Genomic DNA, 16,944 nt, shown 5'->3' on the forward strand with positions numbered 1-16,944 from the left:
AATTGTTAAAGCAAAGCAGAATAACAAGTATAGGAGGGGGAAAAACAATTCAGTAGAGTGGATTTCAACCATAATGACCATTTATCAAAAAAATAAAATTCACCTCTCAAAAAAAGTCTCATTCTATATTTAAAAGCAAAGCTCAATTTATAAAATCTAAAAAAATAGAAGATGAGCTAATACACTATGAAATTATAGGGAAAACATAAATGATATTCAAAATAGTAGAAATCAATACATAAATTATTAAGCATAGCAGTAACTACACAATATAATGAAAATGCACAATATAAAACAACAGAACTTTATATTCAAGCTATCTATGTAACATTAAAACATATTAATGAACAATTGTTTAAAATGGAGGGGAGGGCAGCAGCCACCAGAACTCTCCCTGCAGACCTCCAGTGCGTGGAGCTAATTGAGGAGAGCTCCAGCTGCCAGCTTTGAAATCCATCTCTGCTGTGAAATCCCACGTGCTGCTCCATGGGCTCTAAGGCACAACCCATTTTGGAGACAAGGGTTGTCTCTGACTGCAACTTTTGGACTCCCCACTGATCTTCCCAAGCCTCCTCAGACTGTGAGGCTGTCTGGAAAGCCCCCTCTCATCTTCTCTCCCTCTGTCCTTCACTCTAGGTCAGACCTGCACTGTGATTTGATGTACCTTCCCAACCCTCTCTGGCTCCCTCTCCATATTCCTTCACGGGTTTTCCCCTAATGAACACTTGCATGGTTCATCTGGTTTTCACATCTGCTTCTCTGAGGACCTGGACTGACCCAGAGAGAGTGACAAAATAATGCATTTGTGGTGAGAGATCTGAGCTGCACAATATTGGAATGTGCGCAATCCCAACACGTTCAGGTAGCTGGCAGGAGAGAACCTCGACATTTCAGGTGTGGCAGGAGAAAAAAGTTAGAATTAGACTTAGCGCTATAATGACCCCCTAAGGTGGATAGAGCCCAGTGGAAAAGTTGGATTTATTTTTGGCAGAATTCAAGGCAAATTGCTTAATTTCTGAATATTAAAAAAATACTTTTTTATAAGTAAAAATTGGCTTAGGAAAGAAATTAAGAATGCAATAAAATTCTTTGCCTATCAGAATGTGTTGGGATGTGGGCCAAAACACTATTTAGAAGAAAAATGTACTCACTTAAAGGTCTTTAATAAGAAGAAATAAAAAAGAGATATTAATAAAAAATGATTATGCTATGAAGGTCTGGAACAGAACAAAGTATTAATCTAAAGCAAAATAGGAAAACAATATAAAAGCATCAATTAATAACCTGGAGAATAAGTGGCATAATTAAACACAAAATTAAGAGCTGGGTGTTTGATCAGAAGACAAAAATTGATGAACCTCTGATATAAATATATTTTAAAAAAATGAAGTAATTCTAGGACATAAAGACATCTGTATGGCTACCCTAAGGTGACATCTCCAATTAAAAAAAGTCAATGTACACATGCACCCACACACACATGCAGATAAAAACCCTGACATTCCCCAAATTAATCTCCTTTGCTGCTTCTCCTTCTGGCTGTCCAGTGTTCAAGTGGCCCATGCTCTGACCTCATCCCTGGTGATCTCCTCTGGTCCCTTGTGTGCAAAAATAGTCTACTTAAATTCAAACTTCCTAGTTGTTATCTCTAGCCTTGACTTCTCCCTTGAGCTCTAGACATTTTATTTAATTTCCTACCCAGCATCTCAACTTCCATGTCTAATACGCATCCCTTAATTTCAACATCTAAGACCAAGCTCTCCACAGTACCTACTCACAACTGGTTCCTACCTCAGTTTTCTTACCTCAGAAGATGGCACCACCATTCTTCCAGCTATTCAAGCATCAACCCTGAGCATTATGTCTGAGAGCCACTCACCCACTTCTCATCTCACATGGAATCCAACTAGCCCTATTGGTACCACCTTTCAGGAATAGATGGATAGACAGATTGATAGATAGATTGATAGATTTCGGCTGCTTCTTGCCATCTCTATTGCTATCACTTTAATCCATACCTTCATCATTTCTTGCCTAGATCTTGCAATGATTCCATTTAACACCACCTCTCCCAAGAGCCTGGGCAATCCTTTAAAAACTGTCCAATGTCTTCCCACCACACATAAAGGAAAGTTCAAAGTCTTCCCTCAGATCATCAGTTGGCTGACACCTTCACTCCTTCTGCTCAAATGCCAGATCACCTTATCAAAAATGACACCTCATAACCAGACCCACCGTTTCTCTCTATTCGCTTTTTTGGCCTTATTTTTCTTTACAGCAGTTATCATGACCTGAATTACAGTATTTCTTTGTGTACTTGTGTATTGTCTGCCTCTCTCTCCCTCTGCCTGCTGCACCCCCACTGCATTTCTTTATTCAAAAACAGCAACTTCCAAAACTACCTAGGCAAGAAGGTGGGGTGGAGACCTGGAGAAGGTAGTGCATTGTCTGAGGTTAGAGAGGCCCCTATGTCAAGGTCAGAGGCAGGTACATTAAGGGCAGTGGTTTCAACACACACCAGGGATTAGAGTTTCACACAGAACTGAGAACCGAGAGCTGAGATCCCAGGAGAGAACAGCTGCACTAAGGAATGCCTACCGGGAACGGAGACAAGGCCTGCCATGTGTAAATATGAGCATGGGAGCAGAAGCTCACTTTAGGTAGACTATCTTTCTACTTCTGAGGTGGAACTAGAATGGATTCTTTATTTCCCTAAGTGTGTCTCAAGGTCTGAACGAAGAATGCTGGCTTTAATTCACTGCTGTTCACAGAGGAGGATCTCAAATCCAAGGAAGTATTAAAGATTTATTGTATGGCTTCTCACTGCTCCAGGCAGAGGGTGTGTGGAAGTGTTGGAGGAGAAGTTGGGAGGGCATCATGACAGCCAACAGGCCCTTAGGGCAACTGGCTGCACTCAGGTTCAGTAAGTGGAGGAACAGCTCTTTTAAGTGGGTTTCAGTAGTCTCAATGATGGTAGCCCGGACAGGGCGCATGTCCTAGAGCTTCAGACATCCACAGACAGACAGCCTCTGGGTCGTCTCTCTCTCTCTGTTTTGTTTTTTTTTTTTTTTTTAAACAGAATGTGGCTCTGACCCTTATCAAAAGTGGTTAGACATTCCAGGCTAAAGTAACCCACCAGTTTTTTAAATATAGATTGTACAAATCCAATAACACTCTTACAACATAGCATTGGCATCAAAACCCAGACGGCTGTACTAAAATCAAGTTACATCCGCCAGTTCTATATTTATGGACCACAGGGTTTCGAAAATTTAGAGGACAATCTGGAAAGCAAAGTAAGAAAATTTTATTGCAAAATAAGATTTGCTTGGGAGACTCCAGGTACGCAAAAGAGAATTATTCTGGAAACCCCTTACCAAGACAGCCTCACAAATAGATAGATCTAGAGTAGGTTTAGACCCAAAATGCACATTTTCCTGTTGTCAAATGGTAAATCTGGGCAAACCTTTGCTTGTTTAATTAAGATGTGAAAACAACAAGCTGGGACTAGACTTCTGAGAACATGATGTTAGAGATACTAATGATGGGGTTAGGATATAGTTTTTGCTATGGTTTGGATATGGCTTCTGTGTCCTCACCAAAACTTATGTTGAAATTTGATTCCCAATGTGGTGGTGTTAGGAGATAGGGCCCAGTGGGAGATGTTTGGGTCATGAGGGCATGTCTCTTACGAGTAGCTTTGTTCTGTTCCTGTGGTAGTGAGTGAATTCTCGCTCCGGCAAAACTGGATTAGTTCCCGAGAGAATGTTGTTACAAAAACAGAACTCCCCTCAGGTTTTGCCTCTTCCCACATGTCCACTTCCTCTTTGACCTTCTACCAGGTTTTGACCCAGCACAGAAGCCCTCATCAAAAGCCAAGCAGATGCTGGCGCCGTGCCCCTTCCCAGCTGCAGAATTGTGAGCTAAGTAAACTTCTTTTTTGTTTTTTTATAAATTACCCAGTCACAGGTATTCTGTTACAGCCACACAAAATGGACTAAGACAGCTTCTATTTTTTACTTCATCTTCTGAATATAGCTCCACTTCCAGATAGGTTTTATGCAGCTCTGGGACTAAATGCTTTCTCCTTTATGGTCGCCAGGCCGGGATGGTAGCAGGGGAGCAGAGGGGAAGAACTTCTCTTATCCTAATAGATGTAAGTCTTGGGCTTCTTTAAAACTGGGCCAACATAGGTCATAATATGGGAAATTCTGAACCCACTTCTAAACTAATCACTATGGCAAGGCGGGTGCCAGACACCGATTGGTTTAGATATGACTCTACCTGAATTAATCATATGGGGCAGGGGAATGAAATCACTTTTGTTGATTCCTGCTAAATAGGGCCCACCCGAGATATGGTAATAGACTGAATCCCACCTAAACCGCATGTCTGTTTTACAACAGAGGGGTATCATAGTTATTACTTGGTCTTGGATTTCTAATGATTTTTTTTTCTGTGTGTTTTTGTGATTTTTCAGGTTTACTATAATGAGCATGTATTTTGTAATAAAAAAGAAAAGGAAAAATTAGAAATAATGAGAATATTTTAATATCGAATTTGAGAGTTTTTTATGTATTCTAGACATCAATCTTTTGTCAGATATGTAGTCTGCAAATATTTTCTCTCAATCTATAGTCTGTCTTTTAATGTTCTTAACACAGTTGATTCCAGAACAAATATTTTGTAGTTTTGATAAAGCCCTATTTATCAATTCTTCCTTTTATTGATTGTGCTTTTGATGTAAAGTCTAAGAAATCTTTGTCTAGCCCTATGTTGTATAGATTTTCTCCTATGTTTTTCTCTTATACGTTTTATATTTTTATGTTTTACATTTAAGTCCATGATCTCTTTGGAGTTATTGTCTATAAAGTGTAAGATTTAGGTCAAAGTTTATTTATTTGCCTGTGAAAGGCCAATTGTTCTAGCCTCATTTGTTGAAAAGGCTATTTTTCTTCCAATGAATTGCTTTTGCACTTTGTCAAAAATTAGCTGGATATATTTATATGAGCCTATTTCTGGGTTTTCTTATCTGTTCTATTTCCTTGATCCCTATGTCCCTCTAACACTACCACATAGTCTTAATTACTGCAGCTACAGAATAACTCCTAATATCAAGTGAACTAATTCTTCTCACTTTATTCTTCTTTTTAAAAATTGTTTTATCTATTCTTGTTCCTTTGCCTTTTCATATCAATTTTAGAATACCCTTGTCTATATCAACAAAAAATCTTATATACCTACACAGTTATATGCTGTATAACCATGTCTTGGTCAACAATGGACCACTTAAGATTATAGTGGAGCTGAAAAATTCTCCTATGTTTAGATACTCAAATCCTTACCATTTTGTTACAGTTGCCTAGTGTTCAGTACAGTAAGATGCTGTGCAGGTTTTGTAGCCTAGGATCAACAGACTATCTCATATAGCCTAAGTGTGTGGTAGACTGCACCATCTAGGTTTGTGTAGGTGTACTCTATGATATTTGCACAATGAATGACATAATTGCTTAATGATGCATTTCTCAGAAGCTATCCAGTTGTTAAGTATGTACATGACTGTATATACACATCCTATTGTTTCTGTTTTTCTGAAGAGCCCTGACTATTACACATGTATTGTTAGATTTGCTAAGTTTGTTTTCTTTTGAGTGAGTGTAAATGGCATTGTAGTTTTAATTTTAGTGTTTCTGTGTTCATGGCTAGTATATGAAAATACGACTGACTTTTTTTTGCATTTATTTTGTATTCTGTGACCTTGATAAACTCAGTCTTTGGTTCTAGGGTTGCTTTTTGTATATTCTTTGAGATTTTCTACGTAGACAGTCATGTTATCTGCAAATAGAAACTATTTTAATTCTTCTTTTTATGATCTGTCTTTCCTTTATTTTCATTGCACTGATCAGAACTTCCAGCGCTGTGGTGAGAGTGAACAAGGCATCTTTGTTTTGTTCCTCATCTTATGAGGAAAACATTGAGTCTCTAGTCAAGTATCCTGTTAGCTACAGGATTTAAGTAGATCTACTTTTTTAAGCTAAGAAAGTTCCCCTCTATACCTATTTTTCTGAGAATTGTTATTATGAATAGGTGTTGAATTTTGTCAAATGCTTTTTCTGAATCAATTGATATGATTATAAAATTTTTCCTTTTTACCTTATTAATATGGTAGATTACCTTGATTGATTTTCAAATATTGAACCAGCCTTGCATTACTAGAATAAGTCCTACTTAGTCACAGAGAATATTTTTATATATTGCTAAATTCTATTAGATAATATTTTGTAAAGGAATTTTTCATCTATTAATATATTCATGACGAATATTGGTCTGTAGTTTTCTTTTTGTCTGGTTTTGGCATAAAATAGCTTCAGTTGGTTTCCCCAAGAAACCATCAGGGGCTAAGGATTTCTTTTTGGGGATTTCTTAAATTATGAACTAAATTTAATAGTTATATAGCTATCCAAATTATTTCATATTAAATGTTGTAAAAGTTTGAGTTTTTTGACAAATTGATTAATTTAAGTTGCCAAATTATGTGTGTAGAGTTGTTCAAGGAGTTTTGATGTTTGATATCCCTTGCTTCATTCCTGATATCAATAATTTGTGGCTTTTCTCTTTTTTTTTTGTCAGTCTTAAAAGAAGTTTGCCAATTTTAATAATCTTTTCAATGATCTAGCTCTTTTTTTCATTGATTCTTCTCCTTTGTTTTCAGTTTTAATTGTATTGATTTCTGTTCTTATGTTTATTATTTTCTTCCTTTTAATTTCTTCAGATTTAATTCATTCCTTCATATCTAGGTTCTCAAGGTGGGAGCTCAAATTGTTGATTTCAGACTTTTCCTCTTTTGTAATGTATGCATTTGGCACCATAAGTTTCCCTCTCAGTACTACTTTAGCTGTGTCCCACAAATTCTGGTATATTGTATTTTCATTTTCATTCAGTTCAGTACATTGAAGATTTCCTCTTTGACCCACAGATTACTAAGAAGTCTGTTGTTTAGTTTACATGTATTTAGATATTTTCCTGTTATCTTTCTGTTATTGATTTCTAGTTTTATTGCATTGAGATTGAAAAACATACCCTGTATGATTACAATTCTTTTAAAATTTTTGAAGTTTTTTTAAATTTAATGACCCAAGATCTTGGTGTATCTTTTATGGGCACTTGGAAAGAATATCTATTTTGCTATGTTGGGTGAAGTGTTCCTTAAGTGTTAATTAGACCTTGTTGAGTTCTTTTATATACTTGCTTACTTTCTGAGTAAATAGTCTATAGTTTGTTGAGAATGGGTGTTAAAGTGTCCAACTACAATTGCAAATTTGCCTACTTCTCCTTATAGTTCTGTCAGTTTTTGCTTCACATATTTTTAGCTCTGTTTTTTTGGTGCACACACTTTTAGGATTGCTGTCTTTTTGGTGGATTGCCCTTTATAACATTATGTAATGTCCCTCTTTGAATCTCTGATAATTGTCTTACCTATTTCTTCTGGTATCAGTATAACTAATCCTATTTTCTTTTGATTAATGTTTACATGGTATATCTTTTCCCAATCCTTTAATTTTAAGCTATCTATATCATTACATTTGAAGGAAATTTCTTGTAGACAGCATATAATTGGGTGATGTGCTTAATCCACTCTGCTAATCTGTCTCTTGGTGTATTAGACTACTTACGTTCAATGTAACTATTGGTGCATTAAAGTGTATTTTTTGTTTTACGTTTATTTTCTTTCATTTATCAGGTTTTTAAAATGGCTTTCTGTGGGTTACTTGAACATTTAAAAATTCTCTTTTGATTTATTGACAATTTTCTTGAGTGTATCTTTTGATATAGTTTTTATTGCTTCCTCTCCTATTATAATACACATACCTCATTAATCACAGTCATCCTGTTTCTTCCCATATTTATAATATAATGGTCTTAAAATATTCTCTCTACATATGTTTAGAACCACATCAGACATGTTATACTTTTATTTCAGCCATCAAACACAATTTCGAAAACTCACACAAAGCAGTTTATTGTATTTACCCACATTTTTGCTTACTATGTTCTGTTTTGTTTTGTTTTTTTCTTTTTGACATTCCTTATTTTATCATTTCCTTTCTATTTAGAGAACTTCCTTCACCCATTCTTTTAGGGTAGTTCTACTGATGAAAAATTCTCTTAGTTTTCCTTCATCTGAGGATGTTTTGACTTCCTCTTCATTCCTGAAATATGTTTTTTTCTGAGTATGGGATTTGGGGTTGGCAGTTCTTTTCTCTTAGCACTTGGAAAATATTATGACACTTCCTTCTGGCCTCCATGGTTTCTGATGAGAAATCTCCTGTCATCTGAATTATTTTTCCCCTATAGATGTCATTTCTTTCTTGCAGCTTTTAAATATCTTTCTTTGTGTCTCATTTTCAGAAGTTTAACTATGATGTGATGGGTGTGGGTCTTTTTGAGTTATCTTGTTTGGGATTTGCTCAGCTTCTTGAATCTGTAGGTGTATGCCTCTTGCCAAATTTGGGAATTTTTCATTTATCATTTCTTTGAGTACCTTTTTACCCCTGCCCATTTCTGATGACATGAATGTTAAATCTTACATTATAACCCCACAGGTCTCTGAAGCTCTGTTCAATGTTTTTCCAGTCTATTTTATTCTCTCTGTTGCTCAGATTGAGTAATTTCTATGGTTCTATGTTCTAGTAAATTGCTTTTGTCCTCTGTCCCCTGTTGAGTCCATCGAGTTTTTAATTTTGGTTATTTATTTATATATTTACTTTTGAGTTCTACTTTTGTATTTTTGAGTTCAGATTTCCATCTGGTTCTTCCTAATATCCTCTATTTCTTTGCTGAGACTGCTGTTTTTTTCATTTGTTACAGCATGTTCATAATTGCTCATTTAAGCAGTTTTATCATGACTACTTTAAAATCTATCAGATAATGCTAATATTTCTGTCATCTCTGTGTTGATATCTATTGATAGTCTTTTTTTTCCCTCTTTCAGTTTCATATCTCTCAGGTTGTTGGCATAATGAGTGATTTTCATAGAAACCTAGACATCTTTGTATTATTTATGTTATGAGGATCTATATCTTATTTAAATCTACATCTTATTTTAGTTGGGTTTTTTAGATAATTCTCCAGTAGAGTGGCAAGGGAGGCCCCATCTTGTTATTGCCATGGGAGGGTAGAAATTCAAGTTTCTCAGTTGGCCTCTGCTCAAAATCCAGTTTAAGGCTCTTCATTATTACTGGGCAACATTAGGATTTCCAGCCCCATATTTGACCTCTGTTGATACCTCTCTGTCTAGAAGGATAGGAGGGCCTCATGGCAGCTCTCCATGTGGCCATCAAGGACATTGTGGCTGGGGCCCTTTGCACTTGTCACCATTGATTGATGGTGAAAGTCCTAACTCTCCACTGGTCTTCCTCTGGCAGAAGGGGTGGGAACCTCTTTCCTACCCCATGGGGATGAGAATCCTGGCTCCCTACTTGACATTCTCTAATACTACCTGTATGTATGTGAAGAGGGAGTGAACATGCCTCATTATGCCTTTCAAAGGTAGAAGTTGAGACTCTCCACTTGGCCTTTGCTGGCATGGATGGAAGTGGAGCCATGGCTTTTTCTGTGTAGTTGGCCTGAGTAGAGTGACTATTGCAAGTTTTCTGTCTTGCTATGCTGCCCTTTTCCTGGTTCTTTGGCTAGGGAGAGCAGGCTTTCCTTGGGGCTTTTATTATCTGTATCCATTGCATTTCTGAGTTGCTTCAGCTGAATTCTTCAGCTTCATGTCTGAGGATGTATGAAGTTAAAAGAATATCCAGAAATCTACCATTTGATTCCTCAAGTCCCAAGGTCATTGCTTTTTCTTCACCTTTTAGAGTCTTCTTATGTTTGTTTTATATATAATTTCCATGGGTTTTAATTGTACAAATGACATTTTAAAAAGAAAAGCCATAGACTATTCTTGCTTATTAACATAGATACTACTCTTACAATAAATATTTGTAGAACTCAAATGGTGCTTTATCCATTCCAGCTTGTGGATATATATGACGTTATCTGGACAATAATGACTCAAATCTCCTGTTCTCACCTCTTCTGAAAAGTTCACTTCAAATGCTTTTTGAATTTCCTGAATGGGAGATATTCACAAGAAATAAAGCAGCCAGTTAGCCATGGTTACTATGCAGCATCTACTGTTTTCTTTCTCTTATTCTCTTATTTTCCTGAGTTAATGTCTGTTATCCATAGAGGTGTTGGAAGTCTTACCATTGTCACTGTTATTGCAGACTCTCATGAGAATAGCCATGTTCATTCCAAGAATTCTGTTTCCAGATGATGAGAACACCAAGATTCTGAGGAGTTCTGCACAAAACAAGGGAGAGTTTTCTGCTCAGCTTTGAGTCACCCTTGGTCACCTGGGCTATGAAGCAGTTCTGCGTGTGCCCAGAGCCTTACAAATGAGCCAAATACTATTATAAATGCCCTGTGCCAGTCATTTGCTTGTTTCCAGATCAGTTTCTTGACCTCTTCTCTCATGCTCTGTATCACAGGGAACTATGTTTCCCAAGGCTCCTTCCTCTTTGACTTCTGTAAATATTCATTCAAGGGGAAGAGGTAGAAGTAGAGATGAAACCAGAATGTTTCTCCTCTCTCTCTGCTTCAGGTAGAACTTTCAGTGACAGGTGTATCTCCTCAGTGGCTCCAGCTCCCACTGGGCAGTTCTTTCTCCTAAGGTCCCCGCTTGCTGAGCACATCCAGTATGGTTTCATCTTCTGTTGGGTGGCCCAGCTTCTGGGCTCTGGAACATCCCCTTGTTTTTGTTCCTCTAGCCTTAAGGTTTATGGTACATTTTTTTCTGTTGATAATTTTGGGGCTGGATCATTGACCCCTCCACTCATTTGACTTCTCAATTCTTCTATCACTTGTTTATCTAATTACATATATTAAATTTCATCTGAAATACCTAGAGTGGTTTCTGTTTTCTTGAGAGGATTCCAACTGTTATAGACTCTAAAAAATAATGCCAAATTGAACAGCTTGAACAAGAACATCCAGGTCTCTGAGTGAACCAGCAAGCAGTATAGGAACAACATAGCAGAATGAAATTAACTTCCTCTTTTCACATCATGCTAGTTGTTAGGTACAAGGTTGCTGTTAGGCTCAACCCTATAGAAAACCATGCACATCCTCATCCATGTAACTGGCAATCCTTAGAGTTGTGTAGTTCACATGGTCATCTGTATCTAACAACCTTGGGTAGGTAGACATTGTCCAAACATTTTTCTTAGGTAGTAACACCCGTCTATTAGTAGTACTAGAGTTAACCCTGAGTGACAGAGAGAAACTATAGTAATGTAAATGAACCAGAAATTTTCTCACATGTAAAAGACTGTAGAGATGTGGTCTGCACAAAGTCCACAGACACCAAACACTGGATTCCTCTTGGCTCACCAGTGTGCTATCCCTCATGTGTGAGCCTCAGTCTTATCATCCATGAAAACATCTGCTTTCCAGGCAGCAGAATAGAGGAAGGAACCAACAAAACAAAACAAATCAAAATAACAACAACAGAAACCACACAGAGGCCACAGGAAAATTCCAAATAGCAACTACATGACACTCTCTTTAGATCCCTTTGGTCAGAACCTTCAGGAGTGGGGTTAGTGGGCTTAGACTGTTCCTTTTCTGATCTATGGTTATCTTTAAGGGAGAGAGAATCCTTTCCCATGCATTGATGCTAATGCTCTGGCCTTAAACTTACAGAGACTTCTAAGGTCTCTATAAGAAAGAAAAGAAATAAAGGCTCAATCAGAAACCTAGACAAGTAGGTAGGTTTTCAGTGCTAGACTGTATTGAGATGGTAAATTAGGTAAAAATCACCCAGTTAGTTTGTTAGAAATGTAGGCCTGAAAACCAAGTTCTCAGGCTTCTAGTTCGGTGATTTCTTTGTGATATTTTACTTCACGAGTAAAGCTGTCTTTCTCCCTGTGGCTTAAGAAACATGACTACAAATTCTTTGCAGTTTCTCCCCTCAAGTGGTACAGTTTATTTTTATGCTTTTTAGATCTTGGCTGGCCTTGGGACTTGCACTGACCGGTAGAATATAGCAGAAGTGATGTGGTATGACTTCCAAGCCTAGGTGTCCATAACCTTGCAGCATCCACTCTTGCTCTCTTGGAATCCAGTTGCCGTGGGAACTAGACCAGGCCAGCCTGCAGGAGGGGCCTCATGGAGGACGACTGAGGCACCTTCAGCAGCCCTGCCAATGACCAAATATGAGTGAGACCATCCTGGACTAGGCAGTCCTGAGCTGGCCTGCCACGTGAAACCAAACACATATATGAGCACAGATGACGTTCCAGCTGTACCCAATTTGACAACCTATAGAATGCAGAGCCAATAAATTGGTTTTTTAAGACACCAAATTTGGGGTTTATTATTAATATGAAGCAATAAATAACTAGTATATTCCCGAACTCTGTAATCATATTTCTTGTGTTCTTTAAGGGCTTCACAGAGGGAGACCACACAACTTACCCCATGCTTTTGTTCCCTGTTGTTCTAAGCGGGAAAATTTTTGTCATAAGTCCTTTATACAACACATAATACTTACTGAACATTAAATAGATTCAGGCAGTGCTAAATGTTTATGACATTTGTATTAATAAAATAGACTTAATTGATATAATGCATAAGTATAATTCTCACATTTTTCACATGATGAAACAAAGAAGCGAAGTCTCGTCTTCAGTCAGGTAGTGAATGTGACTGGTTTAATAACAGAGCTAAACTCAGCAGGGTGCAAGCAGAAATGACTTTATTCTTTCTTGCAACTATTCCTGCAAAACCTCCTGTCAACTTGTTTGTCACCTCTAGGTGAACTCTTGGGCAAGTCCAGTAGCTTTAGTCCTCAAACTCGGCTCAGAATAAAACTAACTTTAAAATTCTTTTTTTTTTTTTTTGTAAGACAAACATTAAAATGAGGTTTATTGAAGAGAGAAAGATAGGATTATAGGGCAAGAGCCAGATTTAGGTTTACAGAGCATGGTATGTACGCCACAGATGACAACCAAACCCATTATCACATGAAGGGGGAGCCAAAGTAAAGGCACACAAAAAGCTAAATTTCTTTAAAAAAATATAAAGAAGTCCAAGTTTTCCAATGTCTTCAATCTTTCAGTGAATTCTGAGTCTCATCTTACATTCCATTGAGATAATAGACAAGCCAAGAGCAGAAAAACCAGGTTCACAATCTCTTATCTTTGAATGCATAGATGGGCTGATACTATTGTATTGCTCTTGGAAACTCCCGAAACAACATAAATAAATGCCTACAAGTGATGATAGCTGCAATATACAAGTGATGTTTCCCTATTATACACAAAGCAATGCACACAACACACATTACTTATTTTAGTTCTTACAACAATCAGGCCAAAGAAGGATGAATATTTTCTCTTAGAGATGAGGGAATTGGGGTTACAGATCTGTCTAGATCTAAAATACCTGCTCTTTACACCAGACCACATTACTAATATTTGCAAAGTGCATGAAATGGATTATATTTACTGACACTGTCAGGTGAAGAACGGGAGAGCCGAGACTGACAGTGGGCACTGTAGGAGGTGAGACCGCAGGGAAGACGTGGCCAGTGGAGACGTGAAGGGGGCTCTGACTTGCCCTGCCATAGGGAAGGGAAGAGGGAATGAAATCTAGAACAGTCTCTCTTATAGTTCCAAGAAAAGGCAAAAATGAGAAAATAAAGGAGATAGTGACAAGCCAGGAGACAATCTTTTCTAGACGAGGCCGTGTGTGTGCACATGTGTGCATGTGTGTGCATATGTTTAGAGATAAGGAAGTTAAAGAACTGAATTTTGGGAGGAAAAAGGAAAAAAAGTTAGAGTAAAGGGAATAGCTTCCAAAGTTGAAGATAAGACTTCGATTCTCAATTTCTTTAAAAGATTTTAAAAAAAAAAAATTTTAATTGTGGTAAAATATATGCCACATAAAATTTAACCATTTTAAGTTTAGTAGTGTTAAGTGCATTCAAACTGTTGTGCAGCCAATCTTCAGAACTCTTTTCATCTTGTAAAACTAAAACTTTTTACCCACTGAACAGCAACTCTCCAGCAACTTACTTTCTCCCCTAGCCCCTGGCGACCACCATTTTACTTTCTGTCTCCACGAATTTGACTACTCTGAGTACCTAATATAATGGAATCATACAATATTTGTCTTTGTGTGACTGGCTTCTTTCACTTATAATTGATATTTTAATATGGTTTTGTGTAGAAATGTTTGAATACACCATTGTTCATTTAACCATTTCCCTGCAGTAGGACAATTAGGAGCTTATATTTTAAAAAATCATCATAAATAACACTGAAATTATTGTCCTTATAAAAAATATGTAGTTTTGAGCCCGGGGCCTCATGAAGCATATGTAACTCACACGTCTCTTCACTTTGGGAGCCGAGAGAACTATTTTTCAAGTTGCATATAACTGATACACAGACAACAATAAAAAATAACAAATTTTTCAGTAAATTAGAAAGTATTGTTTCATTTGCAAAGTTTTCATTCTATTTTTGTAATAAAACACCATGGTCCCAAGGAAAAAAATCTTTTCTTCTAGTGTGGCAGTCAATGTGTTAAAAAGAGAAAAGGTATACAAATTTATTAATGCTTAAGGTGTATGTGTGGGAGCCTTCAGAATGAAGACCCAAAGATACAGGGGAAATTATCCATTTTTATGCTAAGGTTCAACAAAATACGGGCAGCTGTGCAGAAACATGATTGAACAAAAAGGGTGTGATCTAATCCTAACAGACTGAGTGGGGAAACCCCACAAGGCCTGTCTGTCTAGATTCTTCCTGACCTCTCTGACGGGGCCTTATGACCTACAGTCAAACAAGATAGGTCAGATAGTTTCTTTATGGCCAGTTTATAATTTCAGGTTTTATGGCTGTCTTTTGGGAAAAGGGTTTCTGGTTTTTTATGAGCTGCTCTGGGGAAGAAGGACTCTAGTTTCCACCGATAGCTTTAGGGGAGAATGGGACTGATGGGCAGGAGGAGAGAAAGTCAGAGAAAACCTTTTGCTTCTGAGGCCTTCATTTTGGGGCACTGTTTTCTGTGCCCCAACATTTACAAAGTATGATTATGGCAGTAGTTGACTGAGACATTGGTCTTAGCAAGATCTTACACAAATTCTTCAGTTCTTTTTGAGGAAACATAGTTGAATGTACACAACTCATTAGAGTCTCCTGTGTCCAGAGCACTGCCTTGGACACCTGTTGGATCAGGAAGAAGAAAGTGGTGACATGGAGAAAATACCAAGAAAAAAGAACGGAAAAGACAAAGATTTTTCCTTTTGAGATGTATCTACTTGTACATGTTCAAACTTCAGCCATCTGAGTATTACTCCAAGTTTTTGCCGTATGCAAGCACCAATTCAACTACTATATTTGAGATATTTTAATTGATTTAATAATTTAACTAAGCAGTTATTATGTATTCTGGTCTTGTTATAGTCATATATCTATAAAAGAAAATGTATATAGAAGTATATAGAAATTAAAATATTAAAAGAGGTCCATCTACTTATCACTTACATTTTTTTTTTCTTTTAGAGACAGGATCTCCCTCAGGCTGGAGTGAGTGGTGCAATCATAACTCACTGCAGCCTCAGACTCCTGTGCTCAAACGATCCTCCTGCCCCAGCTTCCTGAGTAGCTGGGACTACAGGCACATGCCACCATGTCTGGCTAATGTTTTTAATTTTTTGTAGATATGAGGGTCTCAATATGTTGCTCAGGCTGGTCTCAAACTCCTGGCTTCAAGTGATTGTCCTGCCTCAGCCTCCTGAAGCTCTGGGATCACAGGCATAAGTCATAGCACCTGGCCTTTTAAATTGCTTCAAAAACTACTTTGTGAAATCCTGAACTTAAAATTTCTTCTTTCCCAAAGCTGAATCCAATTCTCAAGTATGGCTTCCTTTGAAAGAGCAAGTAGAACATCCAGAAACCTGTCCCCAGGGATCTCTTTCTCCTTTGTCTTCTTGTCCGAGTCCTCGCGGTTGCTGGCCACATAGGGGCTCTCTCTGGCTCGTTCAGAACTGGGTCTATGGCTCTGTAGGAGGTGGCTTCCTAGTCGTTATCACTGCAATCGAGTGATCTTAGTAGTGAATTGGTGCTGATGTACACATCTCGGAGTGCCACGATATGTAGATAAGTGTCCTGTCCTTGCTGTTGACATTGTAACCACCGTAGATGTAGCTGATTAAGGGTGGACAAAAAGGGCTGTAGTCTTCAGAAGGTGAAAAGGGATATTTGAGAGTTTGAAGAATAGCAGCCCCCAAAACCATCACACCAAGGCCAAGCAGTGGGAGGTAGTTTAAAAACAAGGGTTTAGATACGGGAAGATTTTGACTATGAAGAGATTTCCCCAAACAGAAGCTTACTTGGTTCAATTCCCAGTTATGACAATTATTGATTTTATAACTTTGGGCAAGTTCACTGTACTCTCTTGTATCTAGCTTTCTTATGTGTAAATTGGGGAAAATCATAGCTCTTGTCTCTCTTACAGAATCGCTGTGAAGACTGAAGGGAAAAAAATATACAAGCAAAACAATTTAACACATTCCTGGCACATAGGAAATGTTCAGTAAAGGTAGATATTATTGTTATTGCTAATATTATTATTTTGATATTACGACATCAAACAAAAGATCCTGGAATTAGTTAGGATAGACGGGACAGAACAATTCAGGCGAGCAGGGGAGAAGTGTCCGCAGGGGTAACGTCCTGGTGTCTGCTCCCTGAGCCATGGCTGACTCAGAGTGGGCTGCCGCAGTCCTGCGCTGGGGACGGCTGTGGTGGTGATGACTCCATGACTCGTGGCGGAGTCGGCAGGAGATAAGGGGGAGCTGTACCCCTGGCCGCACCGGAACAGAGG

The 16,944-nt window shown here is 37.9% G+C and overlaps 1 long non-coding RNA gene across 2 annotated transcripts in view; it reads left to right on the top strand.

The window, feature by feature from the left end:
* The window catches only part of LOC123646991, an 82,384-nt gene extending 65,779 nt beyond the window's left edge, over window positions 1-16,605 (top strand). Inside the window, exons 3-4 of one of the 2 annotated variants that reach the window (XR_006738106.1) lie at window positions 3,843-3,918; window positions 16,576-16,605. This is a non-coding gene — a long non-coding RNA (uncharacterized LOC123646991). Of the gene's footprint in view, window positions 1-3,842; window positions 3,919-12,055; window positions 12,086-16,575 lie in introns of those variants that run through there. The other variant, XR_006738105.1, reaches the window with a different exon arrangement.
* Window positions 16,606-16,944: the final 339 nt, after the last annotated feature.

Source organism: Lemur catta, chromosome 11 (genome assembly GCF_020740605.2).
Source record: "Lemur catta isolate mLemCat1 chromosome 11, mLemCat1.pri, whole genome shotgun sequence".
Classification (NCBI taxonomy): domain Eukaryota; kingdom Metazoa; phylum Chordata; class Mammalia; order Primates; family Lemuridae; genus Lemur; species Lemur catta.